This window comes from Mus musculus, chromosome 3, assembly GCF_000001635.26.
Source record: "Mus musculus strain C57BL/6J chromosome 3, GRCm38.p6 C57BL/6J".
Lineage (NCBI taxonomy): Eukaryota > Metazoa > Chordata > Mammalia > Rodentia > Muridae > Mus > Mus musculus.
Window position 1 is genome coordinate 54,916,776 of NC_000069.6, and position 17,279 is coordinate 54,934,054.

The 17,279-nt window shown below is 42.0% G+C and overlaps 1 long non-coding RNA gene across 2 annotated transcripts in view; it reads left to right on the forward strand.

Moving 5' to 3' along the window:
• Gm31358 overlaps positions 1-17,279 on the forward strand; it is a 37,239-nt gene that overhangs the window by 757 nt on the left and 19,203 nt on the right. For both annotated transcript variants that reach the window (XR_375676.2, XR_375675.2), the window contains exon 2: positions 5,477-5,603. This is a non-coding gene — a long non-coding RNA (predicted gene, 31358). The remainder of the gene's footprint in view (positions 1-5,476; positions 5,604-17,279) is intronic.

Genomic DNA, 17,279 nt, shown 5'->3' on the forward strand with positions numbered 1-17,279 from the left:
GGGCCTAACTCTGAGACACCGTTGTGATAAAAGCTATGCTGTCTCTGTTCTGCTTGTCCTGGGCATGTGAGTCTTTTCTATGTGGATATGCGTGTGCCTCACTTAAGATGAGGGGGAGGGGGACGTGTGGTGGAACTGAACATGGAGCTCAGATGGTGGAGCACTCGAACAGCTAGAGACTTTGGAGTCCACTCCCAGCACCACATAAACTCAGCATGGTGGCACTTACTTGTACTCCCAACACTTTAAAGGTGGAGACAGAGTTCAAGGCCATCTTTAGCTATGGAGCCAGGACCAAGGTAGCCTTGTCTGAGACTCCATCTCATTTAAAATAAAATAAAAATGTAGGGGGAGCTGAATGAGCTGTATTGTCAAGAGAGCAAGTTCAAAGACGCTTCTCTCCAAACATTTGTACTCCAGAGCTCACCTACTTTTTGTTTGCTTGATTTTGAGATAAGGGCTCACTCTATGACCTAGGCTGGTCTTTGACCCACTGTGTAGCCCAAGCCCATCTCACAATGATGGTCTTTCTGATTTAGCATCCCAAGTGCCTGGTTGGTAAACCTCAACCATTTGCTCATTGCCACTTCTATGAATTCAGTTACATCATCTACTGACCGCTATGCTTGTTGCTTTCTTTGTCATTGTGACACAGACCAGAGTAACCCAAAGAAAGGAGCCTCTATTGAGAAAGTGCCTCCATCAGATCTGCCTATGTGCAAGTCTATGGGGACAGTTTCTTGCTCCGTTATTGATGTGAGAGGACCCAGCCCACTGTGGGCAGCATTAACCCTGATTAGGTGACCCTTGGCTGTCTAAAAAGGCAGGTTGAGCAAGCCCTCAGGAGCAAGCCAATAACCAATGCTCCCTCCTGGTTTCTGCTTCAGTTTTGGCCTCCAGGGTCTTGTTTGAGTTCCTACCCCAACTTTCCTTCAGGATGGACTGTAACCTATAAGTCAACCCCCTTTCTCCCCAGGTTTTGCAAAGCAGACTCAAACAGTCCCCTGCTCGCTAACTGTTCAGTAAATTCTATCTTGCATCTTCACCTCTCTTCCTCCTGAGCAGCAATATCCATTACATTAGGTTGGAATATAGAGAAATGTTTTACCATCTAAAGACAAATCCTCTACGCCATCAGAAATCTTGTCGTGAGACAGCTGCCTTTTCTTACACAGCACTTGGGAAACTCTCAGGATTCAAAGAGGAGAGTTAAAGCTGTCAGCCTTCAGGATAGTTGTCCTCAAACATCTCTGTATCTAAGATCTCTAGCCACAGCTTCATAGTCTTCTTCCACGTTCCATGTATTTCTAGTTCAGAGTCTCCATTGAGAACCCTGCAGAGGACCCGTGAGTTTCAGAGAGAGAAGGAAGAGGATTGTTGTCCTCTTGGCGCTTTCTGTTTAGATTGGCATAAGCTGGTTTCTTTTCTCTATTTTACCTTTGGTGGCAAGGTAGGGCACTTTCCTTGGTTTTCTTTGATGCCCATTTTATAAGGCTTTCATCTACACACCCCAAACTATGTTAGTATTATAGTTTCCTGAGGCTTGTATAACAAGTGGTCACTTAAGAAGTGACAAGATGGCTTAAAATGGGAAACATCAAAATGTCACCTGGTCCCTTGTGGAAGCCCAAAGAGAGTTGCTGCATGCCTTTCTCCTAGATCCTGGCTCCCTTTGTGGCCCTCAGCCTGTAGGCAAATGGATCATCCCAGTCTCCAGCCATCTTCATCTTCTCTCTGTTTCTTTTTCTCTTCTCTTAGGAGGAGGACTGTATTAGCTCAGAGTTTCTCTCCAAAATAGCAAGACAGTGTTTTAAATTCTTAACTAGAACTTCAGACATCCCCCAAGTACACATTCATAGGTTCTAGATGTACATATACTTTGGAGCAACATCACTCAGTCTTTATAGATGGTTAATGATTGACTAAGCTCTTTGCTTTGGGGCTAGGACATTTGACATCAGGTAGACTCTCATGATGTTAGGTCATTAGGTCATTATCAGAGTCAATTTACTAACACTACCCAAGGGGAACAGGGGATTCTCTATGGTCTAGAGAACACATGTTAGTGTATTTCAGGGCCTTTGTATATTTAACAATTGTGTATAACTCTTCCTTACCCCCTTTCTTTGACTTAAAATTGATTAATAATTATACCTCCTAATTTAAATGATATAAAACATCTGTAGTGAAGGTAGTGAAAACTGAATAGTTGGGTGATATGTTAATCAATGTTCTTCTTTTAATTCATGACAAATACCTAGGAAATGTTAAACATCCAGTTTACTTACAGGGACTGCCTTCAGATGATGACAAGGTAGCACCAGAAGGAGATTTGCCAGCAGTCTCAGGAGACATGGCTTCTGGGAAAGCTAACCCCTTCACTAGAGACATAGCTTCTGTGAAAGCTAACCCCTTCACCCAATTCAGTCTTATCAAGGGAGAAGTGGGTGTAGAAAATATGTGGAACTTAGAATAACAGAGAATCATGAAATCCCGACACTGACACTTACAATGCGTGTGCTGGTGATACAACTCAACTATATAAACTCTTGGAGCCTTGATCTAGCAAGTGAATAGAATGGCGTCTGCTTTATGAAATTGTTGCCAAAAATGTTAAGGCACACATGTGCAAAGTGGTACCAGTGTAAGTTTGCTAGAGGTCAGAATATAGTGCACGTTTACAAATATTACCTCAGGCTGGAGAAACGATTCAGTGGCTAAGAGCACTGTGTCATCACAGAAGACCTGGGTTCAGTTCCCTGCACCTATACCTGTAATTCTAGGGCATTTGATACCCTCTCTTCTGGCCTCTGTGAGGACTGCACACATGTAGTATACATACATACATGCAGACAAAACACTCATACACATAAAATAAAAGCTTTGAAAATTTCATTTTTTTCTTCCTTGCTACCATTAAAGCAACATTCAAAGGTCCTCTGTCCATTCACTAATATTCCCCTCGATTGTGGGCATCTTACATCTCCTGCAGCTCTCCAACTCTGTCCCCCTTTTCTGTACCTCCCCATCCCTACCTTCTCTCTCTGGATCCCACCTTTCAGTCTTCAAGTAATCTTCTCATTTCACCTGCCACAATTTTAAAAATTGGTGCTCTCTGAAAGTGTCTGAGAAAATAACTCTAAGAAAATTATAGATCATAACAATTTTACGATGTGTCAATATGCTTTTGTTGTTGTTGCTTATATCATGATGTTCTACAAAGCATGGAAAATTTTATGGCATCTGATGTTACAGACAAATTGCTGGTCTAAAGTTTTACTAAATCTAAGAGGTATTTTGGGAGCATCTGCTATGTTCCAGGAATTAAGGACATAAGATCCAAAGAGACAAACACATGCCCTAAAATGCTTATCCTTTGGCCAAAAAGACAGACATGCCATATACACATGATTTGAATGCCATGCTTTTATGTATGTTTCACAGTATATGTGAAAGAAACCCCTGAACAATGTTGGTTGTGATAGTTTTGGCCAACCAAGATGGCCTCCATATCCATGGACCCCTATAAATGAGCAACCATGTTCTGTTTCCTGAGCAAGTCAGCTGGCTTGGGCGGGACATGTGACAGAAGGACAGCTACATCAGAGTTACTGTAATTGACATCTGGGTTATTTTTTTTGGGGGGGGAGCTTGCCCTCCTACTACAATCCCACTGCTTGAGACTCAGTGCCAAGTGGAACCCAGTTCTCACTGATGAAGATTAGGAGACCATGCACTCTTTCTCCTTCTCACCACATAAGAGCTGGGCTGAGAGCTCATGGCTTAGATTTTGCCAAGAGTTGGGTGGTGGTGGTGCAGGGGCTGCTAGGAAAAGCTCCCTCTGGTGGTAGTTACACCAGAATAGGAGTCCTGCACCCACAGGGGGAAGTGATGGTTAGTGACATGTGATTCTCCTGTCCAGAGAAGGGTTCCAAGTCACAGCTCCCACGGTTGTCATGGCAGGAGACTCCCCTCTCTGCCGATTCTCACGTGTAATTCTGGCTTCTTGTTTCTATTCATTTGTTGACATCTCTGATCATTAAAACAAACTAGGCAAGTTGATTTCTATTGCTATAACCGACAATACTTTTGGCTAAAGCCAGGTTTTAATTGTATAACAAGAAAGGCAATTAATTGATTTACGTGATTTCTCTTCTTAGAGCATTGGAGTTAGAAATGTTAGAATTTGCTCATTAGCATCTAAGAGAGATGTAACAAAATCATACACTGAGGCTCTAGGACAGCACATGCTCTGTGAAGGCTGAAATTCTAAGTAAGTAGAAGTTACAAACGAGAAAATCGCCAGGCCTTTAATTCCCCTGTACTTAGGAGGCAGAGGCAGGAGGATCTCAGCGAGTTTGAGGCCAGCCTGGTGTACATAGGGGCAGCCAGGAAAACAGAATGAGACCCTATCTCAAAAAGAAAAGAAAAGTTCGAGTTAGCAAAGATCAAAATCCATGCTGAGGACAAAAATGGAAAAGGATAAATACCTGAGAGCAGCGGGCAGGCAGAGACCAGAGCATCGTGAGGGTAAGCGAATGAATGAGTCACCCTCTTCCAGGCCTCCCAGCTGAAGCTTGCTAGATCTTCCTGGAAGCCTTCAGGAACAGCTCACTGTTTTCCTATTAGTGAACGATGTTGCAATTTTAGGATGATGAGTAACTCTGAGTATTTGTGAGTTTTCATTTGCCTTTCTTTGGACCCATGTCTTCCACAACTCCACAATTATTTGAGGCAGTTAGGGAATGTTCTGTCTTATACAGACCATCGCAAAAGCTTCAGTGGTGTGACTAGGACTCCACAAATGGCTGTCTGGAGTCGATGATGTGCCTCCCAGGTTGTTATGCGTTCAGGACTCCCCAGCATTAGAGCCTGCCTCTGAGGTGAACAACCAGCATTTCATAGGAGACCCCTCCTAAGTAGTGCATTATTCCACCAACAACCAGAGTTTCACAGGAGACCCCTCCTAAATGGTGCACGATTCCACCAAGGGCAAGAAGAGACATGGTGTTTTTCCTCAGCACTGATCATTAGCAACAGAGACGTGAAGAGCTGGAGCTTAAATGTGAACTCACGTATGGCTGTTACTTGGGGAATGAGATGGTTAGATGACAGGGAAATTGGACAAAGAGTAGGGAAATATTCAGGATAGACAGTAGTAAAAAAAAAATGACAGCAGTCTACCAGCATGACCTACGGAATGATGCTACAGGAGGGAGCCCAATGTGAGGAGTGTCGGGGGGCTGGGAAGCCAAGATGTTAGCCATGGCAGGTGGTAGACCCCAATGTCAACCCCCTCCCTTCCCAGGCAGTGTGTCTGAGCATGTACCACTTCATGCTCCAGCTCTTGCAGGTTTTGCTAGGCTCCAAGTAGGCAGAGGCCAGTCTACTAGGAGACCCTGCTTAGTTAGTCCAGCCATAACTGTGGTTTGGGGTCACCTACAGGAGCTTGTGACCTCCATTTTTTATTTTCCAGAACAGTGCCTTCTCCTGGTTTATGAAAAAGAAAACATCTGTGTATCCTAGCCTGTGACCTGTAGACGTTCAGAGAGAAAGTGATTCTATTAATGGGGCTTCAAGTAGGAAGTATCTCCTGGCTGAAGGTAGGGAAGATGCATTGAAACATAATTATTGAAAGATGCTAAGCCACCCCCCAAGGAGCTCTGTTCGTTTGTCAAAAGCATACACTGGGCTTGTTCTCTCTCTCTCTCTCTCTCTCTCTCTCTCTCTCTCTCTCCTGATAATAGTGAGTAGAATTGTCCTTGGAACACCACTGAGTCACACTAGGGTGCAGATGAGAGAAAAATACTGACATATAAATGTGGATATAGGCCGGGCGTGGTGGCGCATGCCTTTAATCCCAGCACTTGGGAGGCAGAGGCAGGCGGATTTCTGAGTTCCAGGCCAGCCTGGTCTACAAAGTGAGTTCCAGGACAGCCAGGGCTACACAGAGAAACCCTGTCTCAAAAACCAAAAACATAAATAAATAAATAAATAAATAAATAACCCTGTCTCAAAAAAACAAAAACATAAATAAATAAATAAATATGGATATAACTCATAAAGGGATCGTCTTAGTGATACGTGTGTGGCTGCACACAGTACTTAGGTTGTAAATCATGAGCAACATTAAGCATGGGTGGGGACTTGAATGCATCCTTCTCATCTCTGTGTTGTGACTGGATGACCTGAGTCCATGGCAACCTTGGAAATGATGTCTGAGGTGCATATGTATCATTTAAATTGCTCTATTGGAGCCTCACAGGCTGTAATGTGCTATTTGGGGGCTCTTCAAAGATAGGTTTTCCTTGACGTGGTTTTACCATTTCCTCATAGAGAAATGGCATAGGGATGGAAAGAACCTTGAAAACGTTAGCAGGAAATTTGTGGTGTAGTGGGATAGAAGTAGAAGGACTTGAGATAGTGTTTGTATGCTTGAGATGGTTTGTGTATGCTTGGCCAGAGAGTGGCACTATTAGAAGGTGTGGCCCTGTTGGAGTGGGTGTGGCCTTGTTGGAGTAGGTGTGGCCCTGTTGGAGTAGGTGTGGCCTTGTTGGAGTGGGTGTGGCCCTGTTGGAGTAGGTGTGGCCCTGTTGGAGTGGGTGTGGCCTTGTTGGAGTAGGTGTGGCCCTGTTGGAGTAGGTGTGGCCTTGTTGGAGTAGGTGTATCACTGTGGGTGTGGGCTTTAAGAGCCTCATCCTAGCTGCCTGGAAGTTAGTATTCTGCCAGCAGCCTTCAGATGAAGGTGTAGAACTCTCAGCTCCTCCTGTACCATGTCTGCCTAAATGCTGCCCTGCTCCTACCTTGATGATAATGGACTGAACCTCTGAGCCTGTAAGGCAGTCCTAATTAAAGGTTGTCCGTATTAGAGTTGCCTTGGTCATGGTGTTTGTTCACAACAGTAAAACCCTAACTAAGACAGTTAGTGAAGTTGAAATCCTTTCAAAACTCTTGACTTTGAGGGTTCCCATTGTCTGGCAATAGCTTTGTTATTGGTTCTTCAGCTAATTCCTCAGACAATCCTGGGGTGGGGGTGGGGGGAATCTATATTACCTGAGAGATGTCAGCCTGAAAAAATGCTTTTTAAAAGAGTACAAAAATTATAATTATACAAGGGTTGATCATCTCTGGGAGAGAAGTGAGAAGTTTCCACGCCAGGCACAGTTGTTGCACACTTGGCCTTGCTTCATAGCCTTGCACACGTGAGACATGTGTGTGGCCTTGACTATCCCACGGAGCCTGGTGTGCTCCATAGACACTCATCAGCCTTGGGGTTTACACATCTCAGCCAAGGTTCTCTGGTGCGGAGAAGAAGAAAATGCCTCAATCCTGATTTTTTTCACGAGATTCCGCATTAGTGGAGAATTGTATGAGTACCCAGCGGACCCACAGTTGAGCAATGAACCATTTTTTTTTCCATGTTTCAGACATGTTCTTCAAAAGAGGTCAAGGAAGTTCTCTGCAAGCTCTGTGTAGTTAAATGTCTGTGGAACCAATGCATTTAAGCATGGCCAGCCAGCCAGGTGTGGTGGTGCACACCTATAATCCCAGCACTTAGGAGGCTGAAGCAGGAAGATCTCTTTGAGTTCCAGGATAGCCTTATCTGCATGGTGAGTAGCCAAGGATATGGAGAGAGACCTTGTCTTTTAAAGACATAAAAACAACAAAACAGACAGAGAGTGTGGCCAGTCATACAACCCTCTTCATTCAAGTCTCAACCTGCAGCTCACTCTGGGAGTGCTTTGCAATCTAAATACATTCATTTATTCAGTAATAACACCTCCCATATATCAGGAACTGCTTAGGAAACAGGTAATGAACAAGACAAGCTTCTGCCAGAGTGACCTTCAAATCTGTGTGAAAATGCCACCCATTTTCTTCTTCTTCTTTTTTAAAAAAAGATTTATTTATTTTATGAGGATACTGTAGCTGTACAGATGGTTGTGAGCCATCATGTGGTTGTTGGGAATTGAACTCAGGACCTCTGCTTTCTCCGACTCAAATATTTGTTTATTATTATATGTAAGTACACTGTAGCTATCTTTGAGACACACCAGAAGAGGGTGTCAGATCTCATTATGGATGGTCATGAGCCACCACGTGGTTGCTGGGATTTGAACTCAGGACCTTCGGAAGAGCAATCAGTGCTTTTACCTGCTGAGCCATCTCACCAGCCTGCCACCTGTCTTCTTACTTTCCCACTTAACCCTAGGATGAAGACCCCCATTGTTGGCTTTGCCTTTCCTCACCTTAAAATTCCAGTCAAGAAGACACCTCATTAGTTTCCATCTTCTTGCTGTGTCCTCTTCCTCTCCCACTCCATCTCCTCTCCCTCCATCATCCTCCTTCTCTACCTCGCCAGGTCCTTTAGCAACAATTTCTTCAACACCATCAAATGCATCTAGCTGGCAGCCCTGCTGCTCTTCTCACCTGATGGCTCCTGTGTCACCACTTCCCTCCATCCTCAGCTTGGGCTCCTGTCAGCCCCAGTAGCCTTTCAGCTAGGCATACATCAGGATGACCTGCAAGTAGGGACATGGAGGGGGTACTTTTAAGGAAGTTCTCGCACTTTCTGTCAATTATTTTTAAGTTGATATATCTGAGAACTCATGGGAGCTTATATTACCCTCCGGACATGTGATCTGAGAAAGGCACAGACATCCCTCACTCCAAGCCAACTAGGGTGTAAAACCTTTATCATGCTAAATAAAATGATATCATCAGATTATTTAGGAGAGAGTTTTAGTAACATTAACTAACTTAAAGTCTCGAGCCTTCACTGTTTTTCTTGTTCCCTATGGATTTTGCTTCAGGCGAAAGCGGTCTATTTTTGGCACTTGTACCGTTCTAAATTCAGATGCTGAATAGAATGCTGTAGAAGGAAAAACAATAGTTTTGTTTAATGACCTTGGCTTTTTTATCTCTACCCTATCTGCAACAAAAGTTTAGTTTTGAAAGCTAAAGAAAGAGAATACCTTAGAGAAATGCCAACAATCAAAGCCACATTCATATCTACCTGAAATGTTTGCCTTATCCATCAAAGATACTTCACTTGGAGATGTTTAACAAATACAATCCAGGCTTCTTGAACAATTACAGTTATGGAAACAGTAGACATTGGCAGAGGGCTCCTGTTTCTCCGTCTCCCTTTATAAGCTCTGACAATGACATCTCACATTGTGATGGCATCTTCATCACAATTAACAAAACAATTAATGCTCCTGTCTTAGTCATGGGTCATGTTTTATTCAGGTTTTCTCAGCTTCTAAAAGGTATCAGTCTGGACTGCATCCAGGGTGCCACATTACACCCGCTATCTTATTTCCTTGTCTATTTTTGGCTGTGATATTTCCTTAAACTTCTTTTTTCTTTATGACCTTCCCAAACTAGAGTAGTACTGGTAAGGCACTTTGTCAAATGTCCTTTTGTTGGCATTTCTCTACAGCTTTTCTTATGATTTGTTGGGATATATAGATTTGGGGAGAAAGACCCCAGGGGTAAAGTGCTACTGTCACGATACAGGCTGTGTTTGATCAGCGGCGACGTGCCCACTCTGCTGGGATAGTGTTGTGAAGTGTTATCCATAAAGGTATTCTAAAGGTATTGCTGAGGTTGACGATGATAAGACCCATTCTAGAGCTTGTGGTCTAGAACCACAAGAAGAACCATTGAAATATCTGAGTAAAGTTACATTCATATTGTTGGTTTTTACACATCATTGCCATGCTTTCTATGACCAGCAGTTTTTGAAGACTAATTTAGATGTTTAAAGACAATGTCCTGTTGAGCACCTGACCTACATCGGCTTCAAACACACAGTAACCTTGTTTCTGTGTCTCAAGAGCTGGGATTCTAGTATGCAACACTACACCCAACTCAAGAATTACAAGCTAATATGTTTATATGAGGTAAATTCATACAATTTTTAAGAAGACAAATCCCTTTTTAACAAATGATAAAATATGAATTCTAATTTTGCTAATAACTTTATGTTACAAAATATTTACTTCTTCTTAGTAACAGGCAATACTGCTGTAGTTGTTTGCTGCTTGGAAAGTTTCCAGTGATAAAGGTTGTGAATTTGTTGTTGTTGTTGCTTTTATAAGATCAGTGGAAGCGTCAGAATTTATTATTAGGAACCTCTGTAGTCAACAAAATTAATAGAAAATTATAGTTTTTTTTAAAAAAAATTATTTGGGTTTTTTTTAGAGCCAGGGTCTCCCTAAATAGTCTAGACTGGCCTTGACTTCATGACCCTCCTGCCCAGGTCGGGTTCTCAGATGCTCAGATTATAGGGCAGGGGTTGTCAAGACTGGCTCGGAACTCTGATTTTATGTTAACCCTTTAAACCTTATTTTGTAAAAAAGTTAGGAAACAGGCTTGATGCACATACAGAAGACACAGAGGCAGCCACACATTTTATTAGTCTCTTCATCTATCAAGAGTTATCACTGTAGTTGACCAATGCATAGTTTTAGAAAATCACCATGAGGACCTGATGTTACTGATTTATTTTTATCATAACCAATTAGAAAACATTATATTGAGTCTATAGATTGACCTTAAAAGTGAATATTCACATAAAATATTTCAGTAACTTCTCCCATGAAGGACAATTTTAAGCTGACATCACCCTTTTTAAGGACATTTAGAATTAGCTCACTGTTTGTCAGATATTACTTTTGTTGGTTGTATTGCATGGAAGGTTTCTCCACATATTGAACAAACAATTTCTGTCTTTTAAAAGTTCTGTTGAAATGTGTAAAATGAACATGATCAGGAGACGCCAGATGAGGGGCATCACTTCTTACCACCCCTTGTGAATCAACATTTGACTCAAATTATCAATTTTAATTTAAAAATTGTGATGTGATCAAATAACTAATAAAAATACCATTTTGACAAACAGGTTGTGATGTGGGTGTCAGTTTGTAGCTCTGGCTGGAACTTACTCTGTAGACCAGGCTGGCTTTGAACTTGTGGCAATCCTGCCTCTGCCCTCTCAGTGTAAGACTATGGGCATGCGCTACCGTACCCAGAGAAAAAGTGTAATGAAATCACCTCTTCTGCTTTCAGGTTGTCATGTTTTGCTGTAAAAATCTGGATTAAGCAGCACGACTCTAAAGGAAAGTTTAAAAAGTATAATTTCAGTTGTTCAGATAAGTCTTATAAAGCTTTTTTAAAACATATGTCAAAGATATTGGGAAATAAATTATTTTAACAGCTGAATAACAAACACTTTTACAAATTAGAAGAATCTTCATTTTTTTTTTAATTAGAAGAATCTTTACTGTTAATAAATTCTCAGCTGAGATCTGACACCCTTGATAAGAGAGTCTTACTATACTGGCTGGTTTTGTATGTTAATGTCACTTGAGACTAGTTAGAGTCATCAGAGAGGAAGGAGCCTCTATTAAGAAAATGCCTCCATGAGATCCGGCTATAAGACATTTTCTCAATTAGTGATCAATGGGGAGGGTCTAGCCCATGGCGGGTGGAGTCATCCCTGGGCTGGTGGCCGGGTCCTACAAGAAAGCAGGCCTAGCAAGCCAGTAAACACACCCCTCCATGGCCTCTTCATCAGCTCCTGGCTTCAGGTTCCAGTTATGCCTGAGTTCCTGTCTTGACTTCCACAAATAATGAACTATGATCTGGAGATGTAAGCCAAATAAACCTTTTCCTCCCCAACATACATTTTGGTCATGATGGGTTTTGTTGTTGTTGGTGGTGGTGGTTTTTTTTTTTTTTCTTTTTCTTTTTTTCTTTTCAGCAATAGAAACCTTAGCTAAGACACTTACATAGGTTATTATAACTTTCAATTCAGGAGGAATTCAAAGAGTTGACTGCTGTGCTATTTACTTTCAGCTGCCAACTTGATACAGCCTAGACTTGACACCTTGGAAGAGAGTCTAAATGAGGAGTTATTTAGATCCGGTTGGCCTGTAGGCATATGCCTGTGAGGGCATTGCTTTAACTATTAATTGGTGTAAGGCCATTGTGGGCATCGGTATTCCCTAGGCAAAGAGAGGAGAAAGCTAGCTGGGAGCAAGCAAGGATTTGTCTATTCTTTTTGGCTCCTGACTGAGGAGGTCACATGACTCCCTGCCTTGAATTCTCCAAAACTGTGGTCTGTGACTTGGAACTGTAAGGCATATAGGCTCTTTGTAAGTTGCTTTTGACAAACATCAGGGTGTTTGTCACAGCACAGAAATAGACCTAGAACAAATGCTATTGTTATAAAATTTCTATTGTTTGAGTATCAGAAAAAGCTTCTGAAATACACATATAAGTAAAATATGGGTGATAATAATGGCCTATATATTTTTTTATCAACCCAAAATAAGTAACATTTAAACACTGATGAAGCAATGATAAAAAGCTATCCTCACTTACTGTGGTGGTTTGATTGAGACATGTTGCCCATCGTCTTTCACACTGGAACAACTTGGTTCCAGTTGGTGGCACTGTTTCCTGAGGCTGAGGTGGTGTGACCTTGTTGAAGGAAGTATGTCACTGAGGACAGGATTTGAGATTGAAAAGCTCGGACACTTTCAGCTTGCCATCTCTGCTCAAGCTCCTACCTTATCACCCATCCCTACCCTTGTCACCATGCCTCCCTTCCACCATCATAGATGTGGACTCTCTCTTCTCTAAGTTCCCTTGCTCATGGTGTTTTATCACAGCAACAGGAAAGTAACTAAGACACTGACTTTAACTGTCCCTGCTCTTCTAAGAGAAATTCCAACAAAGTGTTCAGTTTTCTATTTAATAGCATTTAATAAAGGTTTTTAGCATGTTGTTTTGTCAAAACATTTGCGTATATAAACATTATAGCCACTTTATAATAGTTGCAGTAGCAGCTCAGTCTGAAAGAATTTTTTTTTACCATCTAGAACTCCATGCTCATAAAAATAGAAAAAAACATATTAAACTTTAGGTTATATACATATTTGTTGCATAGAAATGTGTGAGGATGATAAATAAAAATCCCATGAGTACAGAAATATATTATAAAATTCAGTTCTGGGGGTAGGTGTGAAGGGAGTGGATTGAAAGTACAGGCTCAAATAGAAAGGATGAGAAACTTCACCGTAAGAAGCTCTTTTCTAAGCATCTTTAAATGGATGATGGTGGGTACCAAAATTATATGGTATTTAAATCTATGGGTTAGTATTTTAAAAGTGATAGATGAGAGTACATTATATATCAAAAAGTCTACCACATTTAAATTTACAACAAAGCGTTTATGTATTACAGTAAACATGTGTGGGAGGGACATGTTTTTCTGAAACTGTTTTTAGAGGCCGTAGAGGCAGGAACTGGAGAGTATCCAGTATGGGTACCACTTCTTTCCAAATACTTTTCATTTCTTTGTTTCTTGTTTCTGTTATTAGATGCATCAGGCAACCAACTAACTCATCAACCCAATTCTGATTAAATTCAGTTGTCTTCTAGCATACTGGGACTCCCTGCTAGTACACACACACACACACACACACACACACACACACACACATTCACACACACGCACATACACACATACACGCACACACACACTCGCACACACACACACACACACACACACACACACACACACACACACACACAGACAGACAGAGAGAGAGAAACAGACAGACAGACAGACAGACAGAGACACAGAGATAAAGACAGAGAGAGAAAGACACACAGAGAGAGAGAGACAGACAGACAGAAAGACAGAGAACAAAGGGAAATGAAATGTAGTGCCTCTTAAACATTACTATAAGCCATGCAGTCACCTTTAATTGATCATTATTCACTAGAAGTGAGAATCAATGTCTGAAGTAGACATATACAACATAACCATTACCTGCTTAGCCAGTTTACAATTCAAGATTATTAGTCATGTGGCTTGCACATAAAAATTAGAGGATCGGACTCTACTAACTCAATGCCAAGTAGTCTATGGATGTATTTTGAAAACCATATCAATCTACAACGAGAGGTTTTTGTTTTACATTTTATTACATTTTATTTAGGCATGCATGCCGCCTATGTGTGTATGCATGTGCCACAGTGTGTATGTGGAGGTCAAAGAACAATTTTGTGGAGTCACATCCCTCCTCCAATCTTTTCTGTGGGTTCAGGTCGTTGGGTTTGAGTGGTGCATTCTTTACTGAGTGAGTGACCTCAAACCCCACCAGGGTGCTGTTTTGATTGACATGTATTAGGGAGGGCCAGCTTCCTACAGGTAAGTTGTTAGAAAGGTTTAATAGCCTTTTCAGAAAATAATCCATATTCTTAGATAAGACTTCCCAATTGTAGTGGTAGATAAGAAAAAAATAGTGACATTTTCTTAAAAGTAGGATGCAATTTGGAATCTGAAACTGTATCAATGAACTTTTCAGAATTCTATCATGTTGAAATTTCCTGGTCTGTCTTCTGCTCTGGGTGTTTTAACTGTGGGTGTCTTAACAGGGAGGGGCATTTGGGGTGTCAGCTCACTGCGTTGTGTAGATCTTCAAAGTGTTGGTATAGATCTTCAAAGTGTTGGTATATTTATTCATTAAACTGTAATATTTGTTATTATTTCTTCTAATGTCATCAGAAGAGTTCTGTCAGGTCTGTGGTGACAGATGTGCCTGTCTACAGTCCCGGTTCTTTTGGAGAGCCTGAGGTTTAGCATTGGCAGCGAATGCTATCAGTCTTTCCTTAAAGTGGCATCTCACTTGGTTCGTTGCTGGGAAAGAGTCTTCCAACTAAGATATCAAAATGAACAGGGCTCTTACCTTATTCAGATATAGGTTCTATTCTTGGTAAAAAAATGACCAGATTAGAGCATACCTCAATCTTATGATGGCTTTTCCTTGAGAAAAACCATCAGACCTTGGCAATCACCAGGAGGAATTTTCTGTGTATGTTCCAATTTGTCGAGCAGTATGCTTGAAAATTCTGCTCAACGACTGGTATTTGCTTAATAAAATTAATATTTGCATTGCTGAACCAAGGAAATTTAAAAACGGACATCTTCTGTCCTTTCCTCGCCACCGCCAGTGAACGGTTATGAAGGACAGCCTGATAAGACTTCGCAGGACGCTGACCACTGAACTTTCGTGGCGCTGCCCTTAGTTTCCCTAAGTGTTGCCTGTCTTTGTGCTTGGGACACAAAACAGGCAAACAGCATCAAAGCAAAAGCTTTGAGCTTTAGACTATTCTAAAAGGGGCCCTCGTGCCCATGCTTTTCTGTATTAAAGATGCTACCAAGGAGGCGAGCCAATCTCCGGCAAACTTTATTCTGATGTTGGCATCTGCTCTGTACTAAAGCCCCTCTACTCTCACCCCCTACTCCTCACCTCCGACTCCATCATCCATCAGGTGAGAAGTTACTTGCATTCATTTCCTTAGGACAATCTCTTTTTTTGTGTGACCCCTCCCCCTCTTTCCCCTACTTCCTCTTCTCCCTCCCTCTACACCTCCTCCCGCAACTTTTCTCCCTCTTCTCTCCACATCTCATTTTCTTTGATGTATTTTTTTTATCATGCTAACACAGGATGTCATCTTCCTTAACATCTTAAAGGGTAGAATATAGCCCTGTTATCTATCAAAACAAACTCTACAGAGGTGGATCATCTTTTTCAACGGAGATTTTAAACCCATGAATGGCAATTCCTTCTGCTCCTCCCATTAGCCTCTAGGGACTACCTTCAATCTATTTTATTCTTGTTTTTTTATGAGTTGACTCCTTTAAATGCCTCATAAAAGAAGTTTGTTTTCTTCTGTGGCTGGCTATTTTAACTTAGCATAATGTCATCCAGGTTCATGCATTTTATTAAAGAGATTAAAGGATTTCTATTCCTTTAAAGGCAAGATTACCTTTGGACCTAATAAATTCTGTGGAGATTCTTTTATATAATTTAAAATAACAAATGGCTATTTGATGTCAGTAATAGACGTTACTTTAGCACACATGATTTTTAAAAGACTTGTGGACATATATGTACACTACATGTGTGCAAGTGCCTGTTCGGACCAGAAGAGGGCATCAGATTGCCTGGAACTGCAGTTACAGAAAACTGTAGGGTTGTAGGTCCAGTTAGATCTGCCAGTGGGACACAGCTGGGCTGCAGGGAAGTGCTGAGACACTGCTCTGGGGTGGGAAAGTGCAGTCTGAGATGTGGGAAAGCCAGAGCTGGATGGGGGTTGGGGGATCCACGGCCGGGTCCATAGGGTTCTCAGACCCTTGGACATCCAGGCGCCACTGGGAGTCTTGGAGGAGCAAAGAAAATAGTCAGGATAGTCTATCCTTTCATCTTAGCTCCAAACTTTGTCTCTGTAACTCCTTACATGGGTATTTTGTTCCCTATTCTAAGGAGGAATGAAGTATCCACCCATTGGTCTTCCCTCTTCTTGATATTCTTGTGTTTTGCAATTTGTATCTTGGGAGACTACCCCACCCGGGGATCCATCCCATAATCAGCCACCAAACCCAGGCACTATTGCACAATGCCAGAAAGATTTTGCTGAAGGGACCCTGTTATAGCTGTCTCGTATGAGGCTATGCCAGTGCCTGGCAAATACAGAAGTGGATGCTCACAGTCAGCTATTGGATGGAACACAGGGCCCCCAATGGAGAAGCTAGAGAAAGCACCCAAGGAGCTGAAGGGGTCTGCAACCCTATAGGTAGAACAACAATATGAACTAACCAATACCCCCAGGGCTCGTATCTCTAGCTGCATATGTAGCAGAAGATGGCCTAGCTGGCCATCACTGGAAAGAGAGGCCCCTTGGTATTGCAAGCTTTACATGCTCCAGTACAGGGGAATGCCAGGGCCAAGAAGTGGGAGTGGGTGGGTAGGGGATCAGGGCTGGGGGATGGTATAGGGAACTTTTGGAATAGCATTTGAAATGTATATAAAGAAAATATCTAGTAAAATAAAAAATAAAGTAGTCAGGAGTCTGAGGGCTAGGGACAGCATCTAGCTTGAGGATGGGGGAGTGGGAGATGGGGGTGGGGCTGGGGGAGAGGGGAGCTCTGGTTTGTCCCATGGGGATAATTGTCCTTGACTTGGTGTCAGTTGTAGCTGGGAACACAGAGTGGCCTTCTAAGGGAGATTAGGCTCAGGCTTTGTAGGCGAATGCCTTCTCCATGGCTCCCCATAGTGGATCTTGATGAAAAGAGGCAGTCCACACTTCCAAATAGTTTATTGTCATGGTAGAAAATGGATTCGTAAAATTATACAAACCCCCACCCCTCACTTCTCAAGGTGAGCTTGAGATTAAACACTTTTTGCAGGGAGGAA